At 45.4% G+C, this 14040-nt stretch overlaps 1 protein-coding gene across 3 annotated transcripts in view; it reads left to right on the top strand.

The window, feature by feature from the left end:
- The first annotated feature begins 3258 nt into the window (after positions 1 to 3258).
- Positions 3259 to 14040, top strand: part of LOC134948922 (putative nuclease HARBI1) — a 112086-nt gene continuing 101304 nt past the window's right edge. For all 3 annotated transcript variants that reach the window (XM_063937210.1, XM_063937208.1, XM_063937209.1), the window contains exon 1: positions 3259 to 3355. The gene's annotated coding sequence lies outside the window, so the exon portion shown is untranslated. The remainder of the gene's footprint in view (positions 3356 to 14040) is intronic.

The raw sequence follows: 14040 nt of genomic DNA, 5'->3' as shown, positions 1-14040 counted from the left end.
CACTCAGAGCAGTGATAGCGAACCTGGAAGAAGGGGACTATATGGTATCTCTGGACATCAAAGATGCTTATCTCCATGTCCCAATCTTCCCTTCTCACCAGGGGTACCTCAGGTTTGTGGTTCAAAACTGTCATTATCAGTTTCAGACGCTGCCGTTTGGATTGTCCACGGCACCCAGGGTCTTTACCAAGGTAATGGCCGAAATGATGATTCTTCTTCGAAGAGAAGGCGTCTTAATTATCCCTTACTTGGACGATCTCCTGATAAGGGCAAGATCCAGGGAACAGTTAGAGTTCGGAGTAGCACTGTCTCAGGTAGTGCTACGTCAGCACGGGTGGATTCTAAATATCCCAAAATCACAGCTGATTCCAACAACACGTCTACTGTTCCTGGGGATGATTCTGGACACAGTCCAGAAAAAGGTGTTTCTCCCGGAGGAGAAGGCCAGGGAGTTATCCGAGCTAGTCAGGAACCTCCTAAAACCAGGCCAAGTGTCAGTGCATCAATGCACGAGAGTCCTGGGAAAAATGGTGGCTTCTTACGAAGCAATTCCATTCGGAAGATTCCATGCAAGAACTTTTCAGTGGGATCTGCTGGACAAATGGTCCGGATCGCATCTTCAGATGCATCAGCGGATAACCCTATCTCCAAGGACAAGGGTGTCTCTCCTGTGGTGGTTACAGAGTGCTCATCTTCTAGAGGGCCGCAGATTCGGCATTCAGGATTGGATGCTGGTGACCACGGATGCCAGTCTGAGAGGCTGGGGAGCAGTCACACAGGGAAGAAATTTCCAGGGCTTGTGGTCAAGCATGGAAACGTCTCTTCACATAAATATCCTGGAACTAAGGGCCATTTACAATGCCCTAAGTCAAGCAAGGCCTCTGCTTCAGGGTCAGTCGGTATTGATCCAATCGGACAACATCACGGCAGTCGCCCACGTCAACAGACAGGGCGGCACAAGAAGCAGGAGGGCAATGGCAGAAGCTGCAAGGATTCTCCGATGGGCGGAAAATCATGTGGTAGCACTGTCAGCAGTGTTCATTCCGGGAGTGGACAACTGGGAAGCAGACTTCCTCAGCAGACACGACCTCCACCCGGGGGAGTGGGGACTTCACCCAGAAGTCTTCCAAGTGATTGTAAACCGTTGGGAAAAACCAAAGGTGGACATGATGGCGTCCCGTCTCAACAAAAAACTGGACAGATATTGCGCCAGGTCAAGGGACTCTCAGGCAATAGCGGTGGACGCTCTGGTAACACCGTGGGTGTACCAGTCGGTGTATGTGTTCCCTCCTCTGCCTCTCATACCCAAAGTACTGAGAATCATAAGAAGGAGAGGAGTAAGAACTATACTCGTGGCTCCGGATTGGCCAAGAAGAACTTGGTACCCGGAACTGCAAGAGATGCTCACGGAGGACCCGTGGCCTCTACCTCTCAGAAAGGTTTGTATTTATTTGCTAAACACTAATTAGTGAATAAAAACATGAATAAAATAAACATTCACACATTCATATGAAGTTAGGGCATATGTGGAGCTGAAAAGATTTTAAATATGCTGCTAGTGAGTGTCCACTGAGGATCCCGGACTGGAACGCTGAACCAAAAGTTCCCTGGGGAAATGAGTTGAAATACAGCTGGTTTTACCCGTATATGCGGAGGCTTCCAAATGCTTTTGAAAAACAGCAGGCAAGCTGTATCACTTGTATCCAAGCTGGGTCTCTCCGAATGGTGCTGTAGTGTGTATGTCCCACAGGGAATAATTCCAAGGCAGATGTTCCAAGGTTAGATTAGCATAAGTCCATATCTGGATCCTGTTATGATGTGGAGTACTGGTATTAAGCAGCTTTTTCACACTTAACGCGTTTCCCTAGGCACGGTCACCTAGCTTCATCAGAAGTAAAGCTCCCTCTGATTCAGGGATCTATTTAAACCCTGTTTAATCACCTGATGCCCAACAGGTGTGTAACAATAAAATATCAATCATCCAAAGTATTTATAAAAACAATACTTTTATAACGTCACTAATCCTATTAAATAAATAGAGCGATGTATAGGAGGCAAACCTACGAAAAAGATGTGTATAATGTGACATATGAACATAAATAAGACCAATAGAGAGGATGTTAAGGGTCAATGCGATCACATGACCTAGTTCCAGACTCAGAGTTTTTACTAATTTCCATATAGCTCTCAGAAACCCCTTTAGCATAATATATAACTCTCTCAGGCCCACAGACATTACCTGAGATAATAATATCTCCTTTGGATGCTCAGTATCCCGGTCTCGATGTCCCGTTCTGCGGCCCCGTGTAGTCCGATCGCGTGACCAACTCTGAGTCTGGAACTAGGTCATGCGTAGCACCTTGACAAAAACGCCCAGGAGGCGTTGAAACGTTGGTGTCCACTATGCCTGTAATGCCTTGAATCACTTTTGAATACAGCTTATTTTGTTTAAACCCGTGGAGTGCCGCCTGGTTCTTTTTGCATTGAGGAGTGGAGCAGCAATCCGTCCCAGAGAACCATTACTGGTCATGTATATACATATATATATATAATTGTTCCTTGCATTTTCTTTCCCTTAACTTATACTGATAAAAGTAACCATAATATGATAATTGAAACTGTTTTTATTTCACATTCTACATATGTACGACGGATCACAATGGCATCTGTGAATTGTTCTATCAGAATCCACGATGCGTTCCACTATATATCAGAACCCAGAACGAGGCATGGACCATGAATTACTGGACTAGAAGCCATCTATACACTGCACGTCCGTTTCCGGCTTAAATGACATTGAGTGCGGGCCAATATGCGGTTCACAGGAGGAGTTCCTGGTCAACTACACAACAGACACCTGACGTAAGCGGACTTCCGGTTCCGGGACAAGGACGATGACGCAGTTGGAGAAGAAGATCACACGACGCGTGCGCATCCCAGACGAGTACGATACCGGAAGTGGGGCGGATATGCCGCACTCCGGCACTAGAAGCACAAACGTAACCTGCACATGCGCATTGTAGACATGTCCGATACCGGAAGTGTGGCGGAAGTGCCGCACTCCGGTTTGATTATACGTTTTTTAAACACTTTATTCTCATCGTTTTCATGAATCTGAGCTTATTACTAGATATGAATGGTCCCCCATAGAGTAATGTATATTCATCCATGTATTCTTAGCAAAAGATCTAGATACAAACAATTGACCTGTTCTGAAACAGGAAGTGACATCAGTAATTACTGACTAATGGTAGAGGGTATATATAGAGACCCTATCCCAGCACACCAGTACCCCTTGAAGAAGTCATCAGGACGAAACGTGTTGGGCTCTCCCTCTGTGACCCTCTACCTAAAAGTTAAGACTCTCCATTATTTATTCTAGTTAGCGAACATTTTTTACTTATTTATATATTTATATATTTATTTCTGTAACTTTTGGTCCTAGAAACTAGTATATGTGTTTTTAGTACACAATCCATCCCTTCCTCCTATTTTTTAAAAATATATATTTTTTCTAGCATTACACATTTTTTATTATCATTCTATTTGTATTTTATCTGTACCAAATACATTTGTATATCTTATTTTATTATATACATGGACTGATACATATTTTTAACACACCGGTGGTCGCCAGAACCCTTATACCATTTGCTCATATATACACACACACACACACACACACACACACACACACACACACACACACACACACACACACACACACACACACATCTTTATATATTAATTATTTTAATAAATGATTCCATATTTGTATTTACACATTTATTAACTAAACCTAATATTAGGCTACATGAGGGTAAGCATGAGTGCTTATATTAACATTGAGACACACAGTATTTTGCAGCATTCAATGAGTGAGGTTGTACAGTATGTAGGCAACATAGTTTTTTTGAGTAAGCAGATTCTGGGATCTATTTATGAAACAATGATGAGCCTAAAATCTGAAAATTGTGCAGTGCATTGTCCTGTCTATTAGCTCAGCTTTAAGCTATACCCCGAAGGTTAATTACATCATTATAGACCTCTATGTATACAGAGAAATAAATCTATTAATCAAATAGCAAACAGCTTGTCTCATCAATGTAAATTATCTCAGGATGACTTTTGCATGGAACATGAACCACTGCCCAGGCAAAAATTAGAGATATGCGGGTTCGGATTTATCCGGATTTACCCCGATCACAAAACAGCATCTTAGTGGCTCTCGGAAGTTACATATTTTGGACAGCCAATAAGAAAAATCCGAAATTTTGTTTCTGTGCAGGGTAAATACTGGCTGTTTTATTTGTATACTGCAATTTAGATTTCAGTTTGAACACACCCCACCCAAATCTAACTCTCTCTGCAAATGTTATATCTGCCCCCCCTGCAGTGCACATAGGGGGTCATTCTGACCCATTCGCATGCTGCGGTTCATCGCAGCGGTGCGAACGTGTCAGTTCTGCGCATGCGCGGCAGACGCAATGCACAGGTGCGTCGTTGCTCAGCGATGGTAGTCGCTGGGCAACGACGCCGGGAACGAAGAAAGTGGTCGCAGCGCGGACCGCAAGAAGATTGACAGGCGGGAGGCGGATCGGGGCATCTACTCACCGTTTTCCGGGCGTGGAGATCCAAACATAGACGTGTCGAGCCATTTGGAGGACGGATGTCTGACATCAATTCCGGGACCTTCATCGCTGGATTCATCGCACAGGTTAAGTAACTGCAGGGCTAGTCTTGTTTTACACAAAAGTTTTTTAGCATAGCAGGGCTGCACAAGCGATCGCAGCCCTGCTATGCTATAATACACTCCCCCCCATAGGCGGCGTTCGTCTAGTTGATTGCACAAGCAGCAAAAAGTAGCTACGTGCGATCAACTCGGAATTACCCCCAATGTACACACACTTTGTTTAATGCACAAAGTTATTAAAACTATTGGCTAAAGTTACCTTCAGGCTGTGTGTATAAGGTGTACAGTATATGAAAGATAAATGCATTCTGTGCTTAGACTTGGGTCCCATCACCATGATATCTCATTATGGTATATAATTATTCCAAAATACAGAAAAATCCGGTATCCAAAATACTTCTGGCCCAGGGTCGGACTGTCCCACAGGGGTACAGGGGAAACCCCCGGTAGGCCCCACTGCCTGGGGGCCCAACTCCTCCTCTAGGGATCAGGTTCCATACTGTGCAATGAAATTATACATTATAAATATGTTATACTAGACTGCACAGGACTATGATGTATTTTCTACAGTGCATTGCTCTTATTAATCTGGTACATTATCATGCATTTATTAGCAGTGTTTACTATATATATTTATCAAGGCACCCAAACCATGCACTCGCTAATGCTTACCCAAGCCTCTAAGCATGGGCCCCTACCACTGCATCCCCCCGGTGGGCCCTTCATGCCCCAGTCTGACACTGTTCTGGTCCCAAGCATTTTGGATATGGGATACTCAACCTATATGAGAATCAAGGAAAGGTGAAATGTTATGTTATAAATATATCATGAGGAGACATGCTATGCCACATGAACGTCTAATTTTACTTGGCAGATAGTATTAATTAGTAATGTACCACAGCCAACAAAGGTTACTCTTAAATATGCAATTACTGTAGATAGAAGTTACTGTACCTACTCAACCTTACAACTCCACAACTGATAAAAGATTTTTATGTGACTTTCAATTAGAATTCCCTGTGCAAAAAGGGCTGTCAAAACACAATTTATACTTAGTTACATAGTTAGTGAGGTTGAAAAGAGGCAAAATGTCCATCGGGTTCAACCTGTATTCTGTGTTAAGCTGTTCATATTATTATGCACCTGCTGAAGTAATGGTTTAGTACCAATGGACAACTATGATTCTACCACTCCCAGATATTAATGTCACTATGCTAAATGCTATAACCCTGGATACTTTTTCCAGTTAAAAATGTGTCCAATCCGTTTTTAAATGCATTTACAGAGTCTGCCATTATTACCTTCTCCGGCAGGGAGTTCCAAATCTTTATTTGCCCTTATCGTGAAGAACCCTTTCCTATGTTGTGTATGGAATTTTCTCTCCTCTAGCCTCAGCGAGTGCCCAGTGCCCACGTGTACTATACAGAGTTCTTTTAGTAAACAGATCCCCTGCTAACTCCTTGTAATGACCCTTTACATATTATTATGTCTCTTCTTAGACGCCTCTTTTCTAGTGTATACATATTTAACCTAGTAAGCCTTTCCTCGTACTCCAGTGTCTCTAACCCTGTAATCAATTTAGTAGCTCGCCTTTGAACTCTTTCTAGTTCCCCGATATCTTTTTTATAATATGGTGCCCAAAATTGTACACAATATTCAATGTGTGGACGTACCAATGAGATGTACAGTGGCAGGATCACATCCTCGTCCCTTGTCTCAATGCCCCGTTTTATGCACGCAAGCACTTTACTTGCCTTTTTTGCTGCATTTTGACATTGTGTACTGTTACTAAGCCTATTATCTATGAGCACCCCCAAAAAAATTTCCACCACGGTTACCCCTATATTTTCCCCATTTAGAGTGTAGGATACATGTGTGTTTTTTATCCCAAAATGCATAACTTTGCATTTTTCTATATTGAACCTCATTCCCCATTTAGACGCCCAGGTTTCAAGTTTAAATAAGTAATTCTGTAGAGACCAGTGGTGCAAGTAGAAAAAATGTCTTATAGGTACTGTGTGCGCGTGCTCCAAAAATAGATGTGGCCAAATGCCACATGGGGCGTGGCCAATGAAAATGGGGTCGTGATACACATATGGGGGGAGGGGCAGATACACATATGACCCCAATAGTGCCAGATACACGTTGCCCCACAGTGCCAGATATACATTGCCTCACTGTGCCAGATACACAAATGCCCCCAGAGTGCCAGATACAAATGCCCCCAGAGTGCCAGTCAGATATACATTGCCTCACAGTGCCAGATACACAAATGCCCCCACTGTGTCAGATATACATTGCCCCCCAGTGCCAGATATGCCCCAGTGCCAGATACAGAAATGCCCCCAGTGCCAGATACACATGTCCCCCCAGTGCCAGATATGCCTCCAGTGCCAGATATGCCCCCAGTGCCAGATACAGAAATGCCCCCACAGTGCCAGATATGCTCCCAGTGCCAGATATGCCCCCAATTCCAGATACAGAGATGCCCCCAGTGCCAGATATGCCCCCAGTGCCAGATACACATGTCCCCCCAGTGCTAAATATGCCCCCAGTGCCAGATACAGAAATGCCCCCACAGTGCCAGATATGACCCAGTGCCAGATATGACCCAGTGCCAGATATGTCCCCAGTGCCAGATACAGAAATGCCCCCACAGTGCCAGATATGCCCCCCAGTGCTTCGCATCAGTGCGGTGTGAGCAGCTGCACAGGGAGGGAGCAGCGGGCCGGCAGCAGTGGGTATGGCGTACCCACGGCTAAATTCTTCAGGGTACGCCGTACCCACCCATACCCACCCACTTGCACCGCTGGTAGAGACTCCACATCGCTTTCTGAATGAATTACCTTACACAGTTTAGTATGATCTGCAAAGATTGACATTGTGCTTTCCAGGCCTATTCCTAGATCATTGATAAATATATTGAACAGTAGCGGGCCAAGTACGGACCCTTGTGGTATTCCACTGACTACTGGTGCCCAGCTGGAGAACATCCCTTTGACCACTACTCGTTGTACTCTGTTATCCAGCCAATTACCTATCCATGTGCAAAGAGTATATCCTAGGCCAAGTTCCCTTAACTTGGTGATCAGTCTACTGTAAGGTACTGTATTGAAGGCTTTTGAAAAATTTAAATATACCGCATCCACTGTTTTTGCCTGGTCAAGATTCTCGCACACATCCTCGTAGAAGCTGATTAAATTAGTTTGACATGATCTGTCCCTTACAAACTCATGCTGAATTTTGCCAATAATCTTATTAAACTGCAGATAATCCTGTATGCTATCCCTCAAAATACCTTCCAATATATTACCCACTATAGAGGTCAAACTAACTGATCTGTAGTTACAAGGATTATTTTTAGTTCCCTTTTTAAATAAAGGCACTACCTCAGCTATGCGCCAATCCTTAGCTCCATAATAACCCTCGGATAAAAACCATCTGGGCCTGGTGATTTATTAATCTTTATGTTGCTTAGTCTCTCCAGGACTACTTCCTCACTTGTAGAAGCATCAAGCCAAGAGTCATTTCCTTCACTATCGTTATGTACTACTCTCACCGTCTGATCTTCCTTGGTGAATACTGAGGAAAAAAATTTGTTCAGTATTTCAGCTTTTATTTTATCATCATCATTTATCAAAGCTCCCAATTCATCTTTTAGTGGGCCTACATTCTCCTTCTTTAACCTTTTACTGTTTATGTATTTCTAAAACTTTTTAGGATTGGTTTTACTCTCTATAGCAATTTGTGTTTCGTTTACAATTTTAGCTGCACTTATTACTTTTTTGCATTTTTATTGCATTCCTTATAATGCTGGAATGACTCCTCCCCTTTATTAGATTTAAATGTTTTGAAAGCACGCTTCTTTTTAGCCATTTCTTCTTTGACCTCCTTATTGAGGCTTGTGTTTAGTATTCCTGCATTTACTGCTCATGGGAATGAATTTGTGAATATTGCTATCAAGCAACCCTTTAAAAGCTACCCACATTTCCGTTGTGTGTTTACCATGAAACAAAACTTCCCAGTTATAATTTGAGCCTCTAGTTTTTTAAGAAGTGCTCTTAATTTCACCTTTAGCATATTATTCCAATAATGTAACTACACAAAATCCAAGTGGTTGATCACGATGAAAGGTGCAGACAAGCACCGATATGGCCATCTGGCTTTCTCATGATGTTCATATGGCCTTTAAACCTAGAGTCAGATAGATAAGTATTTCTTGCTGTTGGGCCTACACAGTTGCGTCACATTATTATGACCACCAGCTAATAGCCAGAGTAACTGCCGTGTGCAGCATGGACAGCAGCTAGACGGGCTATAAGTCACCCATATGTTTTATTTATTACACAAACTAGAACCAATAAACCTAGAAATAATGACACAGACAACTGTATAAATTGGAAAAATTGGAGGTCACAGCCAGATTTATTAAATTCGAATCAGAATTGAAAATATTATTCACCGGTGGCGAAAAAAGCAGTGTCAACTCGGCCATGGCTTCAAACTTTAATCTTTAAACAAATGGGGCGGAGTTTCCGCCCCTTGCGCAATCCGTCCTGGGTAGAACCATCTCCCCTTAATTGGCACAGTGCTGGTCCCTCCATAAGATGGTGACCTGGTCCTCCCCTGAGGTAGTGACCGACTCGCCTTTTCTCAAACGGGAAATGCTAGCCAAGCTCTGCTGCGCTAAATTAAGCCGCCGAATAGCACTGCTTTCCGCCCGCTGCGCCTCGCACTTGCTGGAATAATAATAACTCATTACTCCAACGAAAAGTTTCAAAAAAGAAAAACCAAAACTTTTAATTTTTAAACCGAAGTTCAAATTGCCGGGTGGGTGGGTGGGTGGGATCACAAAATGAAAATTAAACCTAAATAACTCGTCATACTGCCTCCATACATTGCGCCTCACCGTCGGATACATATTATGTATCAGATGAAAATACTTCAGAACATTCATAAATTCTGACGGACGAGACCCCATATAGCAGGCCACAAATATATACATTCCAGCAAGCCAGTTAGGATAACTCCTTCTTGCTTCCTCAGCAGCAGGCCCCCCAGCCTTTGCTGTATCTACCGCTTTTTTAGCATCATGCGTAATCGCAAACATGTCTACAAATCGGCCTTTCTTTATCATTTTCCTAACCTTAGACCTAACTCCTCTTAGTATTGCTGTATTCGCGCAATGTACGTTATCCCCAGTTGCATCAGGAGCCGAGCTGCATCGCTACGCTACGCCCTCCCTTTGAACTTTTACGTTTCCCTCTAAGGGCTGAACAAATGTCCGCATAAATTTACGCGGATTCTCCAGCGAACTAGACGTATCAGATGATTCGTCAGAATGAGAAAGAATTGCGCTAAACTAAACTACTACATTTTTCTCACCAGTTCCAGATGTAGAAGGACCCGCGTCCGTTTCTCCTGCGACTTCTTGTCCCTCGTTGTGCGACGAGACGTGTCCAATGAAGCTGCACTATAAGTCAAAACCTGCGGACTCAACGAAACAGCGTTACTTCCTGCCTGACCGGCCCTTCTGACCCGCCAGTTACCACCGATGGCGCGCGTACATGAGATTGCACGCGCGTAATATTCTCCTCCGACTGCTGTGGTGACGGAGGTCTGGCCGTTGTAGGAAACTGTGGCAAGGGTGGCATCCCTAACCGATGAGCGCCCATTAATTTATTAGACGCAGGCTGCAACCAATGTGCATATTGATTGCTTGCCTGCGGGGGGGGGGGGGGGGGGGGGGGCTGAAAATTGCATAAATTAAGGTACAGTATATGACTGATACCACGGCCATAAATGAAGAAACTGACCTAAATGAGGGCTAAACAAGTGCTGCTGCCCGGCCAAAGGCAAATGCATTACACCCTGTTGAGCCCCCCGGCTGAAATATGGGGACCATGACACGCTCGGGGGCTGAAAGCCCACACCTGCCTGGGATAAAAATTGAGAGGAAGGAGAGGGAGGGGATCCTAAGTAATCCCCCTGTCAAATGTGAAACTGCCACTGCAGGCCCTGGAGAATTATAATTATCCCCTATCATCCCTACCTCACTCACATTTATATCTACAGCTCCTGCTATGGGAGAGGCTAATACACTGCCTCTCCCTTGGAGCTCTGCTACTACACTACTGCCCCTTGCAGCCGAGCTTCCCCCCCCAGCTCCTAAAGCTGTGGGAGGGGGGATAATGGCTGCTGCGCCTGCTGAAATGGCGACGGGGCGGGGCTATCTGCAGCGGGGGCCGATGCACCGGACCCGCTGCTTATATTAAATTAATGCCGGCGGAATGTGCTAGCAGGGCTGGTCGTCGCGCCCGACAGCCAGGCCGATGCACTGAAGGAGAGGGAGGCGGGTGACCGCTCAAAGCCGCTTCAGGCGGCGCCGAGCGGGAGCCGGAGACCGCGTGACCGGCTCCCCTCACAGAGTACCGCCGCGCTCCCCTCACCGCTGGAGAGGCAGCGGCCGCATAGAGAGGCTTAGCCACCTCAACCAAACGGCGGGGACGGGGGGGGAGGGCGCCGCTGCGGGGACGATGCATATCAAAATCCTGTTAGGCTGCACTTAGAATGCTGCCAGCTAATGCCCAGCGCAAACAATAAGCAGGAAACTTTACAAAATTAATATAATGAATAATGTAATTAAATAACAAAACAGCAGCTAATGTACCCTTTATGTATATTAAAATTAAAACAGAGAATAAAATTCCAAGCCTAAATTATATAAAGAATACTAATAGCCCCACAGAGTGATACCAGAATACTTTACCATCCCTGGGATCACAAAATGGCAAGAGGAATTAGATTACCTCAGCCCTCACTTAAATAAACTATTATAACCCGCCTACCTAAATCCTTCTCATTGGCTAACTTATTTGATTGACAAACGTCAGTGACCTATCAACTAATATCAACACAAAAACCAGATCTATCTAGCTTAGTTACATAAACAAACAGGGTGCTTATATTCACTCTATCCTATGCAGTCTTTCGTTCCTTTAATTGTCATTTTAGACACACGTCTTATATCCCCAGGGTCATTTTGACGGTGAGCTGCTCCACTGTAGTATGTCGGACGGACCTCACACACCTTCGTAGCCGACACTCACCTCTCACATCAATGGCACGTCCTCAGAAATACTGCCACCCTTGGCCTGAAAACCAATAATCATCCCTTTTTGCAACTCGGATAAATCACCATTTTACCCATGACAGCAATGAGTGATATAAGTGCCGACTGCCTATTGCACACCTTATAGACCCATCAAGCAGCACATGACATGTGACGTACGTCATGGGCTACGTGCTGCTGATGTTAAATGTAGGAGGTGGTCATAATAATCGACCATGTCATATAAGCGCTTTGTCAGTATGCTTATTGTTTTTTCATAAATCCTTTGAGATCTAAAATACAAAATACTATGCTGTGCTGGTCCTTTCGGATTTGTTCTAGATTATACACCATGGGTGTAGTTCTAGCTATAGTAGGTGCAGGCAGGGGCATAACTAGAAATTTTTCTCCCCAAAGCCAAAACACTCTCTAGTGCCCATCCCCCCCCCCCCCCCCTTCTAACTTGGCACTAGTAAAGCGATGAATCTGCTAGCGCCAAAAAATGGTGTGGCCTTGCTGAAATGGGCGTGGCTTTGCATAAAGGGGCGTGGCATTGCAGGAAAAGACTACCGTATACCCCAGTTTTGCAACCTGCGCGCCCAGACGTTGGCCACCACAGGAAAAAAAAATCCTGATTTATGCCCCTTACATTATTTGTCATTTTTCCTCCTTATAGTAATGCCCAGTATACATTTTGCCACACACCGCAATGCCCGTTATACATTATGCCACACACTGCAATGCCCCTGAGACATTATACCACATACCACAATGCCTGTGATATAGTATACCACACACCGTAATGCCTGTGACACATTATGACACACACCGCAATGTCCGTGATACATTATGCCACACACCGCAATGCCCATTACACATTAAGTCCTACAGTAAGGCTTCTAATTACTTTTAAATTACTTGTTCGTTGCCAGGGGTTTCATGCTCTTGGTTCCATGCACGGTGCCAGGGGTTTTCATGCTCAGGGTGTCATGCTCATTGCCAGGGGTTTCATGCGGTAGGTGTTATGCTTGTTGCCAGAGGTATCAGGTGCTGGGTTTCAAGCTTGTTGCCGGGGATAATATTCGTTGCCAGGGGTTTCATGCATTGGGTGTCATGCTCGTTGTTAGGGGGTAATGCTTGTTGCCAGGGATTTCATGAGCTGGGTGTTGTGCTTGTAACCAGCGGGTAATGCTTGTTGCTAGGCCTGTGCTCCCAGTGCCACAAATGCCCATAGTGCCAGATATTCCTCCACAGTGCCAGATACACATATGCCCTCAGTGCCTCATATGCCCCCCCAGTGCCAGCTACACACATACTCCCAGTGCCAAATATGCCCCCCCATTGCCTGGTACACATATACCCCCAGTGCCAAATATGCCCCCCCCCCCAGTGCCAGGTACACATATACCCCCAGTGCCAAACATTCCCCCCAGTGCTAGGTACAAACCCCCAGTGTCAAACATGCCCCCCCCAGTGCCAGGTACAAACCCCCAGTGCCAAACATGCCCCCTCAGTGCCAGGTACAAACCCCCAGTGCCAAACATGCCCCCCAGTGCCCCCCTCCTTGGCTCCCCCGCTGCTGTTTTGGGAAGGACACGAAGGGCACAGTGCGCGCCTCTTCTGTGTGTCCTTCCTGCGTCTCCGGCGGCAGCGGCGTGTCTGTCAAATGAAGTGGCGGCTCGTGAGCCAATCAGAGCTCACGAACGGGCACTTCATTTAACAGACACGCCGCTGCCGCCGGAGACCCAGGAGGGACACACAGGAGAGGCGCGCACTGTTCCCTCCATGTCCTTCCCAAAACAGCCGCACTAGGGGGCCGCAGTCACTGCGGTCGCTTGAAGGCGCAGGGCGGCGCCCCCTTGCAGCCCTGTGCCTCCAAGCGACTGCAGTGGCTTCGGCCCCCTAGTTACGCCAGTGGGTGCAGGGGCTTCCTTTGTTATGGAGCCCAAAGGCTTAGAGGGCACTGGACCCAGGTCATAAAATTGTCCACAAAGTCCTGTGGACATAGCATAATGGGTGCAGGGTGTGCACTGGTATGGAGTACAGATGTGTACTCCCTCATTGTTGCTGCATCACGTTAAACAGCCCTTCTAGTCATGCCTAGTCGTGAGTGTATTGTCATTCATTTTTCCCCCAAACTGTCTTATTTGAATAAGATGCACAAACAGGCTTTGCTAATTTATATGATATGTGTCATGACTATATTCTGTGTGAAACTGCAGCTGTATTGGCATAC

This window comes from Pseudophryne corroboree, chromosome 8, assembly GCF_028390025.1.
Source record: "Pseudophryne corroboree isolate aPseCor3 chromosome 8, aPseCor3.hap2, whole genome shotgun sequence".
Lineage (NCBI taxonomy): Eukaryota > Metazoa > Chordata > Amphibia > Anura > Myobatrachidae > Pseudophryne > Pseudophryne corroboree.
Note: the sequence above shows the minus strand (reverse complement) of the source record. Positions and strands in the feature narration are given on the sequence as shown.